This window comes from Lynx rufus, unplaced genomic scaffold (genome assembly GCF_022079265.1).
Source record: "Lynx rufus isolate CCGP_SWC_20201006 ecotype Redwood Valley unplaced genomic scaffold, mLynRuf1.p SCAF_1, whole genome shotgun sequence".
Classification (NCBI taxonomy): Eukaryota; Metazoa; Chordata; class Mammalia; order Carnivora; family Felidae; genus Lynx; species Lynx rufus.
The window spans coordinates 21,956,114-21,978,361 of record NW_025814823.1 but is presented as its reverse complement, the minus strand read 5'-3'; the positions used below and the strand labels follow the sequence as shown (position 1 = coordinate 21,978,361).

Here is a 22,248-nt window from a genome sequence, read left to right as displayed (position 1 = left end):
ATATGATTATATATGTGTTTACATTTGATTCCTACCAAACACCATTTTTTAAAATGCACACAAAGAAATCACAAAAAGTGGCCATATATTAAGTCACAAAAAAAGGCAATAAATTTCCAAAGGAAAAATGGTACAACTTCATTCTCTGAAAAGAAGATGATAAAAGTAAGTTATTTAAAAAAATTTTAACAGATAAGCAAATATTCTTTAACTAATCCTATTAATACTTGAAAAAAATTTTAAGTACATTCTTCTAGGGTGCCTGGGTGACTCAATAGGTTAAGTGTCTGACTTGGACTCAGATCATGATCTCGTGGTTCATGAGTTTGAACCCTGCATCAGGCTCCATGCTGACAGCTCAGAGCCTGGAGCCTGCTTCAGATTCTGTGTCTCCCTCTCTCTCTGTCCCTCTCCTGATTGCACTCTGTCTCTCTCTCTCTCTCTCTCTCTCTCTCTCTCTCTCAAAATTAAAAGTTTAAAAAATTTTTCTTAAAGTACAGTCATTTAAAAATTATTTGAACAGAGTAATTAAAAAGTACAATTACAGTGACTTTTGTTTCAGGATATGATGAAGTAACAGGGACTGAATTTACTCTTGTCTTACATAACTTAAAAACTGGGCAAAATATATAAACCAATGGTTTTTAGACACTGGACACCAGGCAGCTCAGCCCAGTAATCCCTGAGAGAAGGGAAACAAACAAGGTAATAGCCCCAGGCAGCAGAACAGGAAGGGGAACCCAAACAGAGCATGGCAGTCTCCCTGAGTTAAAGAGACAAGGGTTGAGAATTCAAGAAGGCCAATGTGCCTAAAATCACAGGGCAGAATACCAGAGAGGAGAGAGTTGCAAAGACAGTCCCAGAGACCTGCAGAGGATTCTCTTCAGATCTTCATCTGAGAACTGATTAGCACGTCTGTGAGAAAACTCTCCAAGGCCAAGAGATGAACCAATGGAAAGAATCAGGCTGAAGAATTCCCAGTATTCACACAGGGCTGGAAATAGTTCCTGTTCCCAACAGCCAGAATGAAGAAATCTCATAATATATGGAAAGTTGGGTTGAATATTCTGAAGGATACTGCCTTGGCAGTGAGACCAAATTTGCCCTAGATTAAAAGTTGTTCTGGTGCTTCCTTACAGAGCTTACAAGTAGGTAAGTTCTGAAAGGTTAAAATTTTTCCAAATAAATTTACTGCATCCTAGAGTAGATTCAAAATATTTAAGGGAATTTTTAGGCATGTAAAGCACACAGCATACAATTTATGTCTGGCACCCAGTCAAAAATTACTAGGCATGCAAAAAACCAGGAAAATACAATATGACTTTAAAATCTTAAGTAATAATTAAGGTACTACTATGAGTTAAGGTAATAATAGCAAATTTATTTGTTGAAAAGACTTTCTGTCCTTTTTAACAAGGTATAGAGTGATCATTTGTAACATGCATGCAGTAATATACAGTTCTCCACTAAGACTTTCTGCAAGAATTTGTCTTCACTGATGACCCTAACCTAAATCAATCATTTCATCAGGGGTTGAAAACTGGTCATTTAAAAAATTCTATTCTTCTTTCTGCTATATTGGCTGGCACTGTTTTGTAGGAAAGAGCTTCTCCTCAACTATATTTCTAATTGAAAAAGAATGATAATGGCTTAATTCTCTTCCTTTAATTACCAATTCTGAGAGTAAAAAGCTGGTAACCTTCACTTTCAATGGTTGCAAATAAAAGATTGTTTTTGGTGAGGTAAGTCTTTCTCTTCTTTTGAATATCATTCAAAATCATTCATAAATCTTTATATATTCAGTGCTTCAATAAATTACATGCATTAGTTTTTTTGATGCCATCCTTCTAGCTTGGTTTCCCAAAAAAGAAGAGTCTGAAGAAAAAGCCTTATGTAATATTAGTTTTAAAAGTAATCCAATCACAATAAGCAGGAGTGAGGGACAAGAGGAATAAAATAAAGGAGGGAGAGCCAATTATGACAATATGCATTATCAAGCTGGCCACCTATTTAATTTGTCAGACTGAACCTCTTAAGAGCCATATAAGCACATTTCAGGACCACCGCTAAGGTATGAGGAGAAAAGAGAAAGAATAAAATTTATTCACTGGCTTCATTTTCCATTGATTAAAGAAAGGCTTTCCCAAAAGAGCATTAACTGCCATACACTTGAGTTTAACTCCTCTGTACCTTCAGGGTGCATATGTGTGAGTCTTCCCTGTGGACACTGCAAAAAGCCAGGGGCTTGCAGAACAGCAGGAAATAGAGCTATGTATGGTTCCACCTACACTAGAGTTTGCACAGAGCTGAACTGAGACCAGTGAACCCTAGGGGATATGCAATGATATAGAAGAGGTATTTATAATAAGTGTGCAAATTTCCCCAAATATGTCCAGTGGAAGCCACTTCAAGATACTTCCTGCATACTTTTGATATAATTCCATTCTCCTCAAATTTTTATTGCTTTCTAGTTCACCAGAATGTCCCAGCCTCACTTTGTATTTACTCTGTCACAGATCTGGAATGAGCCATTTCTCCAGGGAGCTCCAGTGTTTTTAGCGAAGTTTGGGTACCAGGCATACTCATTGCTACCGGGATGTCACTGCTTCTAGATCCTTCAGTGATCAAAGTTAGGAAATACGTTTAAAAAAATATCATTAGTTTATATCTAACATTACAGAGTTTCAACTCTACTTTTTAAATTTTATATTTGTCTTCTCTTACATAAAAATCTTAGTTCAAAACACATTAACATAATGATGTGGTTATCTTTCAATATACCTAACATAGATTCAAAGTAACATTATCAAATTTCTAACAATAAAACTAATAAGTGAAGTTTAAATAATTCTTTGCAGGAGCGCCTGAGTGGCTCAATAGGTTAAGCGTCCAACACTTGTTTTCAGCTCAGGTCATGATCTCACAGTGGTTTGTGAGTTTGAGTTCAGTGTTGGGCTCCACATGGATCCTACTTGAGATTCTCTCTCTCCCTCGCTCCCTGCCCCTCCCCTGCTCATTCTTTTCTCTCTCTCTCTCCCTCTCTCTCCCCCAAAATAAATAAACTTTAAAAAATAAAAAATCAATTTTTCTCAGTTAGCTTCTTTTTAATTTCTTATGTTTACTTATTGAGAGAGACAGAGAGAGAGAGAGAGCAAGCTGGGGAGGAGGAGAGAGAGAGGGGGAGAGAGAATCCCAAGCAGGCTCTACACTGACAGTGCAGAGCCTGATGCAGGGCTCAATCTCAAGAACTGTGAGATGATGACCTGAGCTGAAATCAAGAGTTAGATGCTTAACCAACTGAGCCACCCAGGTGTCCTTCAAGTTAACTTATAATTTAACTTGTAATGTACTTTTAAGCATATACAACTACCATTATATTAGAGAGTTCCAATGTCAAAATGTTGGATTAGTTTACCTGATACAAAATCAAAACTTCTATTTTACATTGTTAATTCACAATTGAAAAAAATTCCATAGAATGAGATTTTAATTGTTTATTATTAGAGACTTTAACAACCTATAAATAATGTAGTGCCATGGAGTTGTATCAGCTATTGAGAAAAGCAGAGAGGAAAAGTTAAAAATGCAAATGATACATATAGATCAAGTTATGGTCAAATGACATCATGGTTCACAAAATAAGCAATGATTCTACAGTAATTCAAATACAAAAACATGTTGGGAAAAGTTATTACTATATGTGGTAGTGTAACTATGCAGAATTCCAATACCTCCTCTACCTTAGTAGTCAAATTCACATTATTGAGTATTTTAAGACTTAGATTCCATCTTTGATACATATCTACTTCACTAGCCATAAGTCTTATAACTAGTTACAGAATTTTTAAAGGCACAATATTAAATTGATTAGTTCATCAAAATAACACACTGGTGGTTAAAAAAGTGTTTACTGTCAGGGTGCCTGAGTGGCTCAGTTGGTTGAGTGTCTGACTTCAGCTCAGGTCATGATCTCGCAGTTTGTGGGTTTGAGCCTTGCATCGGGCTCTGTGCTGACAGCTCGGAGACTGGAGCCTGCTTCGGATTCTGTGTCTCCCTCTCTCTCGGCCCCTCCCCTGATCATGCTCTGTCTCTCTCTCTCTCTCAAAAATAAATAAACATACTGTCAGCAGTAACACTAATTGACACAAAAACTGATTTGTCATGTTAAAAAAAAATCAAGACTCTAACATGTAAAATACAAAACACACAAATACCTATTTTTATGATTGTTTTATTGGCAATTTAGTGCTATTTATTGAACTAAATTATTGTTAATTTTACCTTATTGGTTTCAGGGTTGTTTATGTTTAATGAGTACATTTATTTTTATTTACATATAAAAACTGGAGGAGAAAGTTAACTAAAATAATTGGACTGCAAGTGACAGACCCAATGCAAATAAGTTCAGCAAAAAGGGAAATTAAGGATCATGTAGCCACAAGCCTAGGATTAGAGAAGTGGTTCTCAACTGGGGAAGCATCTAGTGGGGAGAGGCTGGAGAAGCTATTGAACATCCTAAAATCAGAGAATATCCTCTCCCCCAACAAAGAGTTATCCAGCCCAAAATGTTAACAGTACCAAGGTTGAGAGACCCTGGATTAAAGCTAACTTCTGCCAAAGGTTAGACAAGGTCACCGGAGCTCTTTCTCTCTCCTTTTGCATTGCTTTTTTTGTGTGGCCTTCATTCATAGTTGGGCTCTCCCTACCTGGTAGAACAGATTACAAGGCCTTGGCCCCCACAATCTCAGAAGAAGAGGTCTCTGGTCCTGATCCTCTCTTTCAATAGCCATATCAAACCTGAAAAATGATTTTGGTCCTGCTAGTTCAGGTGACCAATTGTTAATAACCGCATGCATAAGAACAGGGCCCACTTATTAACCAGCTTGGCTGCTGAGTGTGTTAGCATTAGTGCCAAGAGATTGACAGGCCTGTGAGGTAGGAAAAGGTGAATTATGAGGCTTACTATGAAAGAGCAACTTCAAGTCAAGAGTCAAGTGAAATGTTGGGTGAGATTATCTACAGTAAGATTGAACTTCAAAGCATATGTAGCTGGATTCACTCAGTTACATTTATGTGTTACATAAAACCATTCCATAAAGAAGTTCCAACTGGTTGCCCAGCATCCACACCTACCCTTTTCCTACATCTATACTTTCAACAATGGCCCCGCCTAACATTAGGCAAGGTTTCCACACGTGACGAACAGTGCACTCACTCTTACTCAAACTTGTTTACTGCCTCCAGCTCCAATATCTGTTGATTATATGTTCAATCAAGTTTGAAGCTGCTCCTTATGGTCTATCATCCTATGGCTCACCCCCACACCAAGACATCTAATAATAAACAAGGCAAAGTAAAAAAAAAAAAAAAAAAAAAAGACACCAGCAATAAATACTCCTACATGAAAAAAGGGAGATAAAAAATCAATCCATCAATCCATAATATATATGATATTTGGTTGGACAGGAAGAGCAAGCTTCCCTGTCTGGGAAAGGAAATGAGTTCCATAGTTACCAAATTGTTTGCCCCTGATTCTAGTCTCTAATCTCTGGGAGATCTCCCCTACCAGCCATCCCCCAAAATCACACTGAGAAGGTCACTGAGGATGGCTCCTGACTGGGAGGTTTCCTGCTGAAGCAGTCCACTTGTTTCGGAATCACATTCAGTAGTCTGGAAGTTTCCAGGGGATGGGAAATCACAAGCCTTTACTTCTCAGACTTAAATATCTTTGACAATACAACTCTCTTAGATTCTCTTTGGCTTTGTGTTTTCTACTAATCAAAGTCAGAAATCGCTGAATCTGAACTTGCTGCTGTGATTTTTGTCTCTAATGGCTTCACTGCTCTGTCCATTACTCCAGCCCCCAGGTTACACTGTTTCTTCCAACTCAGTGAGGGTAAACCTGCCCCCTTACACCCAGGATGCATCCCAACAGATCATGTTGTATTCTGGGGTTGACTGTTAGCTTTGCCCAAGGGCGAAGAGATGCTTGGGTCCTCAGGCTTCTCCTATGTTCTGAACACATCTTTTCTTTCTCATCATATCTTTCATATTTTCTAACCATATCTTCTCCTAGGTTCTTTCATATGTTTCTCACACTTTCTGCCTCCCTGCTTTTGCCCATACTCATTTAGCTCAGGGCTGTGATCACACTGAAGAGGCAAATAGCAAGGTACAGTGAGGTTGGAACTCAATATTCAAAAACTTCATCACAGACAATTTTTTTTTTTTAAGAAAAGGTAGGAACCTAATAAAAACAGCATGGTCTTACATGCTAAATGGTTTAAAAGTACATAAATAATAACAACATAAACATAAATAATAAATATGGCATTTTACTTTGAAAAAGACCTGGCATTTGCTTACGAAGGTAGGTGTTAAAGAGTTGTAGTTTGTGAGTTATTTTGAAATAGTGGTAATAGGGTTATCTGAAATCAGTTGGAAAGTTTTAATACCAAATGTACATGGATGTGACTCATAATATGTGGTACACTGAGATTGCTGGTTGGTATTTGAAGTGTGTGCATGTTGGGGCACCTGGGTGACTCCGTTGGTTAAGTGTCTGACTTCGGCTCAAGTCATGGTATCACGGTTTGTGAGTTCGAGCCCCATATTGGGCTCTGTGCTGACAGCTCAGAGCCTGGAGCCTGCTTCAGATTCTGTGTCTCCCTCTCTGTCTGCCTCTCCCCTGCTTGTGTTCTATCTCTCTCTCTCAAAAATAAACATTAAAAAAATTGAAGTGTGTGCATGTATACATTTTGTGTATTTCTATGTGGCTTGGTTCAGCAAGGTGGTTTGTGCATTCCCATAGTGCTTCTCCGAAATGAAACTACCCAAAAGTAAACAAGGAAAGTGTATTATGCTCACACTGTTCCCTAATATATCAATCAATCATGTTGGAACATATCTGTTTCAAAACAAGTGGTATAGCAGAAATGACTATTACATTTACCATTATAAAATATATGTATGTATACATACGTATGTGTTCGAGTAGGCTAAACATATTGTAGACCTATTATTGCAATTTTGCTAATTTGAGTAACTACAGATCTTTGGCTGTTTTAGTGGCATTTACCTCTCTCTTATTCTCACTTCTTTTCTTTACTTCTTATTCACGTTTTTGTTTGTTTTTCTCTATTCCTAAAGACCACAGTGTAAATCCAGAATATCACAGCTATATACATCTTTAGGCAACCCAGAAATAATATTTATTTTTTGATAGCCGTTAGCCTTAAAAGCCAATAAAGTCTTGAGAATCATAGATTCTACCCAAGAACCAAGATTCTACCTTGAGAACCATAGGTTCTACCCAAGAAACATAGATTTCTCTAGTTCTTCCTTCTCATAATTTCCATTTCAAACATTATTAACACTGAGGCCTTGGAAGTTGCTTAAAGATATTCAAATTGCTTTCATAAAAGCAGAATATAGAAGAAATGTTATAGGAGAAATAATTTAGAGGTATCCAAGTTGCACAGAAATAAAATTTAACTGACAGAATTAAAAACACATTTCCTGTTGTGCACTTGAAACTAATACAACCCTGTATGTCAACCATACTTCAAAAATAAAGAATTAAAAAAAAAAAAAAACACATTTCCAGCTGTCCACTAATTGCTAATCCTTGGCCAAATCTGGAAATCTTTAAAAGGTCTCATAACTAACTTGAACAACATAACAAAGCTCAATTATTCTGGTTTTTCTCTTACTCTATTCTGCTTCCCATCTCCTTTTCGTGTGTGTGTGTTTCAGGAGGGAGGAAGGTGAATAACAAAAATTAGGCGACATTCTTACTCCTGTTGGCTGTATTTCCAAAACACCAGAGCAGACTTTCAAACTGAGAAAAGTCAGGGTTTTTCTCTTTCCAGCACTACTCTGGCCCCCTGCTGGTTCCGAGCTGCAGTGGCAGCTGCAATATTCAGCCCCAGCATTAAGATCTCCTATGCCAGTCCAAGGAATGACTGATTGCTTTGCTTCCCTAACGCTAAGATAGTATAATGTACAGCTAAACATATTTAGCAATAAACAGACACAGATATATAGCCTCTGAAGGCCTGTATGTGATAAGCTGTTCTGAATATTCTTCAGATATCAAGCGGCTAGTTTCATAGGCTGTAGTCTCTGGTATTAGGCAGACCTAGATTTGAATGAAAACTGACTGTATATAAGTAACATAACTTTAAATCAGAGATGATAATACAGTGCCAGGACTGGCTGTGAGGATCAAGTAAAATAATATGCACATGGGCCTAGCAATCAGTTAAGAGCCAAGTGTTAGACATTTCTCCACTCATAAAATAAAAAACAAACTCTAGCGCATATTAAAAGTATATCAGTCCACTTATTGCCCTGTCACTACTCTGGAATGATGCAGATCCACTGGAAGATTCACAAGCAGTGTGTAATCAACTTCCTTTATTAAACAATTAAAACAATTAAACAAAGAGCTATACTGGGTGCTCCAGAGATACACATACCCACATGCCAATAAGCCAGTAACTATGTGTTTAAGGACTTTTTAAATTGCCTTATATACCATCCAGAACAAAATAACTCCAAAAGAATTCTGGATGCAACATTTTAGAAAAGCATGGGATAGGGATAATACAGAAACCCTGGATTTTAGCCTAGCTTCATCATTTGCTTGCCTTGTGCCCAAGTGAATTAAGCTTTGTTCTATATATTTAAGTAGGAACACTCCATCTCAGAGGATTATGCACACATAAGTAAATGACTAGAGACAAATTAGTAAACTAGAAATGAGTTTCTTGCTGGCACTTTAAACTTTTACATATCAAGCATTGGTTATTTTGTAAAAAAAAATTTCCTCCTCTGATCCTTATTTCTTTTGAGGATCAAAATGGAATGAGTATGAGTAAAATGGAATGAGTTTAAAGAATATTTTTTTTTCTAAGACTTAACCCTCAAATCAACTAGAAAAACTTCCAGAAGCCGCTATCATTGGCTCCACCACAACAGAGCTAAAGGAACAATGCAAAAAATGTCTACCTCATATCAGATTACCCTAACGAAAAGGTAGACTTGAAGTGGGGGCAAGGGAAATGGGACTATTAGCCAAATGATGTCAGTAAAAAGTTACAAACAAGCTCAAATGTTCTGGAAGTGTGAATTTGAAAATAATAGTAAATTATCAAGGAGATGCTCTATAATAATGCTTTATTGTCTAAATGAATAAATAAACTAAAAAAATGTACAGGATTCATTCATCCAGCCATCTGAAGGCAATCTGCTCTATGGGTATACAGGTTGGAATAAGGAATTTATATTCTAATTGGGGATATAAGACAGGTACCAAAAATACAGTGTAAGGCAAAAAGTTATGAATCACAAAGGAAAAGACCAATGAAATACCACAAAAATTCAGAAGAACAAAAAAATATGTATATCTTGAGGAATCAGAGAATGTTTCACAGAGACGGTAGCCCTGGAACTCGGTCTTAAATGATGGGTATGATTTGGTTTAGGAAGTGCAAAATGTAAATAACAAAGAAGTTAGTTTATCAGAAGCAAATGCTATGTGAATGATAGTAATAAAATGGAGAAACAAGTTTGAGCCAAATTATGGAGAAGCTTTAAGAGTAGGGTAATGAGTTCAACTGTTAATTTCTGGGCAAAAGGCAACCATAATGTGATCAAAACTCTATGTCACGATTATGAATTTGGTGGTGTATAAGAACCAAAAGGGCAGAGAAGAGAAACAGTAGGTGATGAAATTAAATGACAGCGAAGGTTACTCAGCAGGGGAATGAGAGGACTATGTGAGTATCAGAGGAAATAGGCTTGGCAACTGAATAAATGTCAAATGGTAATTAAGAAAACACTCAAGATAACAATGAGTTTCCTTGTTTTCTACCTGAAAGAATAGGCTGGTAATATCTCAAAAGAAATAAGGAACAGAGGAGGAAAATTTTTTTTACAAAATAACCAATGCTTGATATGTAAAAGTTTAAAGTGCCAGCAAGACTTCTGGATATATGCCTGTGGGCACTTGAACATACAGAAATAGAACTTGGGAGAGAAAACAGAACCAGAGCAATACACCTGAGAGTCACTCATTCTGCCAATGGAGTACAAGAAAAAAAGAGCCAAAAACAAAAACAAAACTTTAGAGAACACTGGGGTGCCTGGGTGGCCCTGCTGGTTAAGCATCCGACTCCTGATATCAGCTCAGGTCTTGATCTCAGGGTTCAAGCCCCACATTGGGCTCTGCGCTGGGTGCAAAGCCTACTTAAAACAAAAAACAAAAAACTTTAGGAAGCACCTACATGTAAAGATACAAAAAGTACAATACTAGGTATAAAATATCTTTTTCTGTTAAGTGGAGGTGGGGCAGGATGGTCATAAGCCATCCTGCCACTATACTGTTCTTCCAGCCCCAGGGTTTCTAATCATACTGTTTCCCTCATTAAATTTCAAAATTTTTTTTTTGTCTTTCATAATTCTTATTTGCCTCTTATGTTATTTCCAGGGGTATAGCTGTACTTAATATGGAGAAATGGATTTTATATCATCTTTTCTGGACTGGAAGCCTTGAACTTGCTTTTTAAAACTTGCTTTTTAAAACAGTGCATACTTGGGGGCACCTGGGTGGCTTAGTCGGTTAAACGTCCGACTTTGGCTCAGGTCATGATCTCGCTGCTTGTGAGTTCAAGCCCCATGTAGGGCTCTGTGCTAACAGATTGGAGCCTGGAACATACTTCAGATTTTGCTTCTGTCTCTCTCTGCCCTTCCCCTACTCATGCTCTCTCTCTCTCTCTCTCTCTCTCTCAAATATAAAAAATAAAACATATAAAAATTAAAACAGTGAATATTTTTCTAAGTTAAAATCACTATGAAAAATAAACATATAATAAAAAAAAAGAAGAGAACTTCAAAAATGTGAAGCATTCAACAGTACAATGCTATAGAGCATTCATATTCCCCTAAAATCCTAAAGACATAGGCTGATAGAGACATCAAAGCCAGGCTGGGACCACCATAGCATACTGCAGCATAACGCAGGCAGAGGACAGTCCTCCAGGGAAACTGGTCATCTGATCCAGGTAGCATGGCCCAACTACCCTGCCTAGAAGACTGGATGAGAGGCAGAAGTCTTAGTAGTGCCTGACACACAACAGTCAAGGACAAAATCAGGAATATATGAGGTTAAGGATTGAAGGCACAAGTACATAATACTGTTTCCAGGTGTTTGGTGAAGAATGGAAGGAGAATTTGAAGGGCTAAAGAAAGGGGGTTTTGTTTGCCTTTTTTTTTTTCTTACTTTGAATTCTCAGTAGATTGAGTAGGACAGATATGAGGAAGATGCAGGAGAGGAGGGGGACAGTCAATGGGATGAAATTCTTGAGCTCACAATGAAAGAAAGGATCAAAAATGTAAGTGAAAAGTTTAATATCCAAGAAGAATGACACATATTTTTCTAAAATAAGAAGGAAAGATAACGTTTGAATAAAGAAACTGTCATGGTAAAGAGGAATGAAGTTAGGGAGCACACATTTACTTTAATTTTCTCAGAAAAGGACTCAAGTTCATCTGAAGAGAATGAGGTGGAATAATAGAATGTGCCTTTGAGCAGAGTAAAAATTGATCTTATAAAAAAACATATCTAGTGGGGCGCCTGGGTGGCTCAGTCGGTTGAGTGTCCGACTTCGGCTCAGGTCATGATCTCACAGTTAATGGGTTCGAGCCCCGCATCAGGCTCTGTGCTGACCGCTTGCTCAGAGCCTGGAGCCTGCTTCAGATTCTGTGTCTCCTACTCTCTCTGCCCCTCCCCCATTCACGCTTTGTCTCACTCTGTTTCTCAAAAAAAAAAATAAATGTAAAAAAAAAAATAAAAAAAAAAAACAAAACATATCTAGTAAGAATAAAAGCTAAAGGTTATAATTCATGTACACCAAACTCTAAGTTTAATAGTTACAATTCCTCTTCTTTCCAAAAAATATAACCACACTATGTGAAATACATGCTATGATTTTCTTCCAATTTCCCAATTTAAGGAATAACAAAGGATGAGGTAAGAAAGAATTGATGAAATCCTAAGATACAACAGATAACTAGCATCATAAGCAATAAAAATGGGCTTAGCACTATAACCAGTTAAATGGTAATAATTCTCATACCTTCCTGCCCTTCTTTGCTGATCTATTTTTTTCCATAGTTGGTACTTCTGTGAAAAGTTCTTATTTGAATTAGTTAAAAACACAATATACCTTTATAATAAGAGAACAACTCCCATCCAATTGAGAACTGACACACATTCTCTTTTTATAAGGTATATCATCTCCCAATTTTCCAAATTTTACAAACTCACTTTTCTACAAATTGCTGAAATCAGAACTACACAAAAATGTTACATTGGAAAATCACATTATTACTGTTACAAATCTTTAAAAGTACAATTTGTGAGCTGGTGCTTACAAGAAGAAAAACAGGCTCCAAAAAGAACACAGAAAAGACAAAGAAAGAAGTAGCCTGGGTAAAGTAACAGAAAATCTTGAACAAGACATTTAATTTTCAGATTCAAACATGGCCATTTATTGCAAACAAACACAGCATTTGTGGTAAAACATATTCAGGTAATGTACTGAACAGGAAAATATCTATAGAATTAGTTCAGTAATTCTAGTTGGATTCCATTACCATAACTGAAGACTTATAAAACATGATTTAGAGTAGGAAAAATTATTACAATCTATTAATACCTATAAAAGAAGAATATGGTTAATAAATGCAAACACAAAATTGCATCTTGTTTAAAGAAACAAACTAGTGTACTTTTCTTGCTTTATTGACTCTTTTAAAATGTATCTTTCATTTTGCATTTCGATTTCAAAATAAATGCTCCCTGGAGAAAAAAAACCTTATTTTACATGCTTCTCTATTGCTTGAAGATCTCCTGTCTTCCTTTTCTCTAATTCCACTCTACAAAGTTAACCACTGTTAACAGTTTAGTTCTGTTCTTTGATTTTTTTTCCCAGACATAATCTGTTTGTTTAAGTATATATACAGTTTTAAAAAAATGGTATCATACCATATATTCTGCTTTGTAAGTTATTTTTGTTTCTTAATAGTAGATCCTGGTTTCTTTACATGTCAGATTTAGTAAAAAGACTTCATTCTTTTCAAGAAGCTACATGATATTTTTTTTTAGGTTTATTTATTTATTTTAAGAGAGAAAGAACAAGCAGGGGAGGGGCAGAGAGAGAAGGGGACAGAAGATTCGAAGTGGGCCCTGTGCTGACAGCAGAGAGCCCAATGTGGGGCTTGAATTCATGAACTGTGAGATCATGACCTGAGCTGAAGCTGGATGTTCAACGGGCTGAGCCATCCAGGCATCCCTACATGGCATTTCTTAATATTCGTGCACCACAATTTATTTAACCATTTCTCCATATGCAGTCAGGTTGATGCTGTTTCGTTTTTTTTCCTTTCCTATTTTATAATTTTTTTTTTTTTTTGAGAGAGAGAGAACAAGTGACACATGAGTGGTAGAGGGAGAGCAAGAGAATCTTAAACAGGCTTGATGCAGGGCTTGATCTTACAACTGTGAGATCAGGACCTGAGCTGAAATCAAGAGTAGGACGCTTAACCAACTGAGCCACCCAGGTGTCCCCTTATAATCTTTTTAAAATTTGTTCAGGGATAATGTAAGCATGAATTAGGATTAAAAACTCATGGTGCTAGTTGTCCTTTGAAAGAAGCTATAAAATGATCATTTAATAGTAATAAACTTTTTTTCTTAAATAAAGATCTTGGCTTTTCATAGCTGATAAACACAAACAAAAGTTGTCACATTTTCAATACAATGTTATCAATAAGTCTAAGGACTTAGACACACAACTGGTTTTCAAACTAACTACACATTATAGCCTAATCCTCCATACTACTTGATTAAATTTAACAACTCTTTATTGGTATTTTTATAAGCCTACTGTAGTACCAAGTTCTCTAAAGAATTCAAAAGAAGTCTGTGACAAAGGACCTGCCTTCAAGGAGCTTACAATTTGGGGGGAAGGGGGTGGCTAAACACAGTCATCTGTATGAAATAATTGCACCAAAATATAAAGACTAAAGAAAATGTAAAAGGAAGAGGAAATAATCAAGGGACCAAGAATCATAGGATAAAACATAGATCATACCTAGTGAGAAAAGGTAAAGAGTTAATGCAAGAAATGGGAATTTAGAGGCACTTTGAAAAATTACTAGGGTTTGGATAGTAAGATAGAAAGGAGGCAGGCGCCTGGGTGCCTCAGTCCATTGAGCGTGTGACTCTTGATTTCAGCTCAGGTCATGATCTCAGTTTCGAGAGTTCAAGCCCCATTGTCAGCTCAGGGCCTGCTTAAGATTCTTCTTCCCTCTGCCCCTCCCCAGCTCACACTTTCTCTGTCTCTCTCAAAATAAAGAAATAAACTTAAAAAAAATAAAAAGGAGGGGGAAGATATTTCCAGCAAGGGGAAATGTTTTAGCAAAAACCTGAAGACTGGAATGAAAGAAGAAATAAAAGGAAAAGGGAAAGAGAGCTAGGAAAGAGAGAGAAAAAAAAAAAAAACATGGCTAAGAGGGAAACATAGGGAGGGGGCGCCTGGGTGGCTCAGTCAGTTAAGCTTCTGACTTTAGTTCAAGTCATGATATCAAGCTTCGTGAGTTCGAGCCCCGCGTAGGGCTCTATGCTGACAGCTTGGACCCTGAAGCCTGATTAGGATTCTGTGTCTCCCTCTCTCTCTGCCCCTCCCCCACATAGGTTCTGTCTCTCTCTCTCAAAAATAAACATTAAAAAATAAATAAATAAATAAAATGTAAAAAAGAACAGAAAGAGGAAAACATATAGGGATAAGGTTTTGAGATGGAATGGTGAGCAGGGAAGGTTGTTGGTTTTTTAGGTGCATACATTTGTTGTCAGGAAGAAACCTGTAGAGAGGTAAAACTGAAATACCCTAATGAGAAAAAAAGCCAGTGGTAAGGGAAAAAGTGAAGATAAATAGTGAGGCATTTAGAAAGATCCTCTCGATGGTAGAGGAAACCCAGATATTAGCTGTTTTCCGCACACTTGGTCAAACATGTTTTGGCCCCATATCCAGGTACACCAAGGATTTCCTGATTTTCAGAAGTTTTTATTTGTGGGGTCAGGGTTAGAGTCACTGTTACATAACACACAGTATTTCATATAGAAAGTCCCATCTAATATCTCTCTAGAGTTCTTATTCCCTTCTTGATGGATTTTCCCTGTGCCCTTCAAATTTTTATTTTCATTATTTCTGTCCCAGGGTCTACTTCCAAATCTATATACATAACTCATCCTAGACACCAACAAAACAGTCACTTCCAATTGACAGGACACACTTAAGGCAATTTAACAATCATCTTCTGACAGTTGACAAGCCCCTTGTGGACTCAACATTCATCACAAATGAATTATCAAGGCATTTCTTCCAAACAAATCCAGTGTTTTCTACAAAAGCCATTCTTATGCCAACTACTGGAAGATTGACGGTTTCTCCATTTCAATACAGAATCAAAAATGTAGGAGGAAAAATACATTCAGGATATCTTCCAAAAAATTTCTACAAATCACTGGTCTGAAAAGGCTAAAATGACTACCCCTAAGAGCAAAGGAGCCTAGAAAAAATGAGCATCTGACATTTGCAGCTTCAATCATGGGAAGAAGGCATGAAAATATGAGGTTTGGTATGACTTTTGCATAGACCATCAATAGTCTGCCACAAAAGTTAAGTAAAAAGCACAATAAAGATACATAAATTAGTGATTACAACTATACTTTTTGAGTTTATATTCCTAAATTCCAGAAATTAAATGGCTTACCTCAAAGTATTTGCAAAGTTGTTTTTAAGTGGATACAAATTTAAACAACCTCTAAATATTTAACACTCATCATTATTTATATAGCATTTTATAATATCAAAGTGTTCATATATATGTTCTCTATAAAAGCCTTGAAAAGAACATAAAGGAAATATGATTCTAGTAGCTCCACTTTAAAGATAAGAAATATAAAGTGAATGGTTTTACTATAGCAGATTCAGATAAGGAAATTGAAACTGAAAGTTAAAATCTTGACTTAGGGCGCCTGGGTAGACTCAGTTGTTAAGCATCTGACTTTGGCTCAGGTCAGGTCATGATCTCACAGTTGTTGAGTTCAAGTCCCACATTGGCTGGGCACGAGTCTGAGTCCACCTCTGTGAGCTCATCCCGCTTTCGGTAATGGCACGAGCCGCCCCCCCAGTGAGCTCGCTCTCTCCCTCCCTCCCTCCTTCTCTCTCCCTTCCTCCCTCCCTCCCTCTCTCTCCCTCTCTCTCTCCCTCTCTCTCTCCCTCTCTCTCTCCCTCTCTCTCTCCCTCTCTCTCTTTCTCTCTCTCTCTCTCCCTCTGTCTCTCTCGCTCTCTGCCCCCCGTGGGATTCTCTCTCTCTGCTCCTCGTTCGTATGTATCCTCTCTAAATAAGTAAGTAAATAAATAAATAAATAAATAAATAAATAAATAAATAGCAAGCTTGACTTAGATGCCAACTTGTCAGTGGTATCAGCGGGGTTCAAATACTACCCGCATTTTTACTAATATCCGCTATTTGGTTTGGTACAGCATTACGTTTGAAACAACATTTGGCTAATTGTGATTTCAAAATTACTGTAATTTTGATCTTTTATACTTAAAAACATCTCACCAGAAGAACTTATTTTGTGAAGATACGTGCACCACAAAAGATATTTTCTGAATAAATGAGTTTATGAATAGTTTTAATTCATTTCTGGCTAACTCCCACAATCAAGAATCATCAAGAATTTTGACATAAATATTGGTTTAAAAGTTATTTTTTTTTTTAATTTTTTTTTTTTCAACGTTTTTATTTATTTTTGGGACAGAGAGAGACAGAGCATGAACGGGGGAGGGGCAGAGAGAGAGGGAGACACAGAATCGGAAACAGGCTCCAGGCTCTGAGCCATCAGCCCAGAGCCTGACGCGGGGCTCGAACTCACAGACCGCGAGATCGTGACCTGGCTGAAGTCGGACGCTTAACCGACTGCGCCACCCAGGCGCCCCAAAAGTTATTTTTAATAACCATTCCTCTGACAACAAAAAGGAATTCTTTGCCTCCCACAAAGTTCTTTATTTAGACTTTTTATTTTCATTGTTGTTCATTAATTCTAGGTTCATATCTGCTCAATATTGCTAATCGTACATTCTTATAAAATGATATCCTCACAACTCTTCATATTTTGGATATATTTTGTCTTTTTTCTTTTCATAGAAAATACATGGAATTGATCCTGTGATATCACACAACTGCCAAGTGGGCTGAATGTTTTTGCTGGGTGACTGGCAGGACTGAATGGTACTGATATTGTCTAACAAATATTGTTTTTTTCATTTTCCATTCATAATAGCTATCACTCAATAATTCCCTTAGTTATAGCTGCCTCCTTTAGAGAATTGCTTGATGTTAGTCTGCATTGGCTCCACACCCTGTTAACTATCATATTCTTTCATGATCCTCTTAGTACCATAAACCAGCTAGCATTTCTAGCAACAAATGCTAGCAGAAATCTAACGGTTTGGACTCCTCTGGGTTTCTAGAAGCTTCTTTGAGACACTTGTGAGAATTCTTTGTAGTTGAGGAATGACTGAAAGCCAATCAGGTTCTCCAGTAATGGAGAGGAAAAATAACTGAAATGCCAATCATTTCCCTCATTTCTCTGGCATACTTTTCTTTCTTCATAGCACATGGGTCTGTTCTTATGAACACATCTCCTCTCTCTTTCTTTTGTCTTTTCCTGTGTTAAGAAGAGTACAGAGGTATTCCTGTTATTTCTGACTGGTGCTGCTATATTTGACTTTGTTGATGCCACACCTGAGTGTCAGAGGTTCCATTTCACACTGAGAGACAGGGGAAGTTTTGGAAAGTGCTCTCAAGTCACTGGTCTCTGCTGGGGAGAAAGGAGAGAGAAGCCCCATGGCCACAAGGTCTGGCCCAGCTCTGGGAGCCGAGACCTATGGGGAGCAGGTGGCCCAGTGTCTATTTTCTCTTATATCTTAAAATGTACTTTCTTTCTCAGCTACTTAGCAAATTAGATGCAAATGGTATTTCTAAGATAGCAACATCTTTGATTCAATTAAGGGGAAAGAGAGCCTTGGATATTTCATTAAAAAAATCATTTTGACAAATTTTTCCTACCCAAATTAATTGTTTCTGTTGATAAATACAGGGATAAAAAGAATATTTTTAATGTTCCTTGTAACCTTTCATGTTTTCTTTCTGGAACTTTTGATTAGATCACCTTACAATCTTTCGTTTTCTATAACTTTTTTCTCTGTGTATGGTCTTCCATGCAGTTTCTTTCTAACTGTGCCTCATATGCTGATTTACCGTACCATTTAATCTTTAAATTCTGTTATTATACTGTTCATTTCTGATATTCTTTTAAGTTTATTTATTTTGAGAGTGAGCAGTGGAGGGGGCAGAGAGACAGAGGGAGACAGAGAATCCCAAGCAGGCTCTGCACTGTCAGCACGGAGCCCAACGTGGGGCATAAGCCCACGAACCGTGAGTCATGGCCTGAGCTGAAAACAAGAATCAGGCACCTGGGGCACCTGGGTGGCTCAGTTGGTTGGGTGTCCAACTTCAGCTCAGGTCATGATCTCAGAGCTTGTGAGTTCAATCTCTGCGTCAGGCTCTGTGCTGACAGCTCAGAGCCTGGAGCCTTCTTCGGATTCTGTGTGTGTGTGTGTGTGTGTGTGTGTGTGTGTGTGTGTGTGTGTGTGTGTGTGTGTGTGTGTGTCTACCCTCCTCTGCTCATGCTCTGTCTCTCCCTGTCTCAAAAATAAATAAACATAAAAAAAATTTTTTTAAAGAGTCAGGAGCCTAACCAATTGAACCACCCAGGTGCCCTTCATTTCAGATATTCTAATTGGCTCTTATTTTAATATGCCTGGTCACTTTTAAATTCTATTACTCTTTGGGGCACCTGGGTGGCTCAGTCGGTTAAGCGTCCAACTTCGGCCCAGGTCATGATCTCACAGTTCGTGAGTTTGAGCCCCGCATCAGGCTCTGTGCCAGAGCCTGCTTCGGATTCTGTGTCTCCCTCTCTCTCTGTCCCTCCCCCACTCATGCTGTCTCTCTCTCCTCCAAAAATAAACATTAAAAAAATTTTTTTTAATTCTATTACTCTTTATGTTTTAGCATCCCTCCTTTATGTATTAAATATTAAATATTTATTTTATGTATTGGGTATTTCTTTTTTGAGGGAGCACGCACACACAAGAGAGGCAGAGGGGGAGAGAGAATATTTAAAAAAATTTTTAAATGTCTATTTATTTTTGAGAGACAGACAGAGAATGAGTGGGGCAGGAGCAGAGAGAGAGGGAGACACAGAATCTGAGGCAGGCTCCAGGCTCTGAGCTGTCAGCACAGAGCCTGACATGGGGCTCAAACTCACGAATGGTGAGATCGTGACCTGAGCCGAGGTCGGATGTTTAACTGACAGAGCCACCCAGGCGCCCAAGACAGAATCTTAAGCAAGCTCCATGTTCAGTTTCTCATGACTGTGAAATCATGACCTGCGTGAAAATCAAGAGTCAGATGTTTAACTGACTGAATCACCCAAGTGCCCTTTGGATATTCCTAATAGGAAAAACCTGTGTAGATTTGTTTTGGTTGTTTGTGGTTTCTGCTCTTTGCTCATGGAATTTTGATTTTCTCCCTTCATGTTTTGTGATTTTAAAAAATGTGTAAGACTGGGGCGCCTGGGTGGCTCAGTCAGTTGGGCGCCCGACTTCAGCTCAGGTCACGATCTCACAGTCCATGAGTTCGAGCCCCGCGTCGGGCTCTGGGCTGATGGCTCGGAGCCTGGAGCCTGCTTCCGATTCTGTGTCTCCCTCTCTCTCTGCCCCTCCCCCATTAATGCTCTGTCTCTCTCTGTCTCAAAAATAAATAAACTTAAAAAAAAATGTGTAAGAGCTTATTTGTTAGAATTTTAATAATGATACTCTGACAAACAAATGTTTGTCAAGAACATTTATAACTCCCTCTGTGGAAGATTTTTAATTGTTTCTGTCAGGTACTGAAAAGTGTTAGAGACCAAGGTCCATTTCAAATTAAAATTCTCTATTTGTGGGAGACCGTGAAAATGAGTATTTAGGGATCATGAAAATAGTATAAATTAAGGCCTCAAATCCAAGTGAATGTGAGCCGGTAACCAGGAAGTAGTAGGAGAGATTTGATTTTTTTAAAGTTTATTTATTTTATTTTAGTAATCTCTACACCCACCATGGGGCTTGAACTCACAACCCTAAGATCAAGAGTTGCATGCTCTACCAACTGAGCCGGCCAGGTGCCCCAGTAGGAGAGATTTTAACTCCACCCAGAGCTCTATGCCTCTCCAAGATGGTGTCTGATCAGGCCCCCTACACTCTGCAGAACCCAAGGAATTTTTCCCTGTCCCCATCCCTCTCCATACACAACTTTCTATAACAACAGAAATCCATGCATATCCCCAGAGTATTCAGTGACTTCAGCACTTGCTTACCTCACAGGATGTACTTCTTCTGTTTCAAGCCACAAAAAGTTTCCCTTATTTTCTTATAGGTTCATCCACTCATAATGAAGGTTTTTTAAATATTAAATCTAGTGTTTTTCATCTTTGGTGGGGGGGGCGAATTCAAGAACTCTTGTCTATCATACTGCCAGAAAGGGAAATCTATTTAATATTTCTATAATTGCTTTGTGAAATTTAAATTAGGATATTATATATATATATATTCCTGTATAGTTTTTAGTGTGTTACTGTAATCTTCAAGTATGTGAAGAACATTTATACTCTTGACTGAGTCATTATATTAGCTTACCTTAGAAGTTGTATATCATCTGCAAATCGGTTTCAACTTTCTGTCTTCACCAAAGTCACTGATCAACACAGCTTCTGACAAAAAGAAAAGCTTCAAAATTAATTTTTAAACTTTTATAGCAAATCCAATATATTTTCTTACTGTTATCAGGTATATAGAATTACAAATTAAATTTCCACCATAATCATATATAGATAAACCAATTAAAACAGGAAAATCCCTCTACCCCAATTACTTCAAGTGCCAGAACTTTTAGAAAGTAGCATTGAACTAAGTGAAAATATTTTATCATCAGGGGAAACCAGTAGTGGTATCAGGGGGTGGCTTAGAGAAGGGGAGCCCTAGCACCCCCAAAATATATCCATTAGCCCTCATCTTCCACAGGAAACATAACTTACTTAAGCTAGTATCTCAAAGGCCAATTTTTAGAAATGTTTTTATTTATTTATTTTGAGAGAGAATGCACACATGTGCATACAAGTGGGGGGAGGGGCAGACAAAAAGGAGAGAGAGAAATCCTAAGCAGGCTCCATGCCTGCAGGGTCCAGCACGGAGACTGACACTGGTCTCAATCTCATGACCACGAGATCATGACCTGAGCCAAAATCAAGAGTCAGATGCTTAAATGACTGAGTCACCCAGTTGCCCCTAGAGGCCAATTTTTATAAAAAGGCTGTGCAAAGCTTAAAAGAGCTTTTAAGTATCACAAAGAGAAGCTTTGAAGGGTTTTTTGCTTTTAACAGCATCATGAAAATCCATGCCTACTAGAGTTTTTCTTTTCTACTTCTCACACTTTTAGTTTGCATCTTTTATTAATTTCAGTCATTGATGGCAACTTTCACAAAATTTGTATCTTCGACATCAATATAAAGATATATGTGTATGTGTGTTTACATTTCCCCATCAGAAATAAGAGAAAACTTACACTTCTCTCCTTTAGTGCATTGCTCTTGCATGAAGAACATATAAACCACTGACTTAGGGTCTGCATATTAATGTATTTTCTGAGCAGCAACTACTGGTTTAAACAGAACATTTAGCTCCTGATGTTCTTTCTTCTCAATATTTGAAATCCTGCAATAATGTAGTAGAAAAAGCACAGGCTTTGGAATCACATTGATCTGGGTTTAAATCTCAACCTCCCACTCTGTAAGTGTCTAATCTGAAGCAAATTATGTAACCTCTCTGAACCTTTTAGGAATAAAATATCATGATTCTCCATAGGTATACGCAAGAGTCAAATGATATATATATAGTGTCTGACACAGTGCCATATAACATGTACTCTGTTATGTAGCTGTCCTGTGTTTTTTTGTATTTCGCTTCCATTTTGCTCAATCTGTCAAAGAAATTTTGAGACTACATTTTCTTA

The 22,248-nt window shown here is 37.6% G+C and overlaps 1 protein-coding gene across 4 annotated transcripts in view; it reads right to left on the bottom strand.

Moving 5' to 3' along the window:
* The window catches only part of CAB39L (calcium binding protein 39 like), a 131,844-nt gene that overhangs the window by 99,653 nt on the left and 9,943 nt on the right, over positions 1 to 22,248 (bottom strand). For 3 of the 4 annotated variants that reach the window (XM_047079519.1, XM_047079540.1, XM_047079549.1), the window contains exons 2-3: positions 21,802 to 21,950; positions 20,877 to 20,950 (exon numbers count right to left, since the gene is read on the bottom strand). The gene's annotated coding sequence lies outside the window, so the exon portion shown is untranslated. The remainder of the gene's footprint in view (positions 1 to 20,876; positions 20,951 to 21,801; positions 21,951 to 22,248) is intronic. The other variant, XM_047079533.1, reaches the window with a different exon arrangement.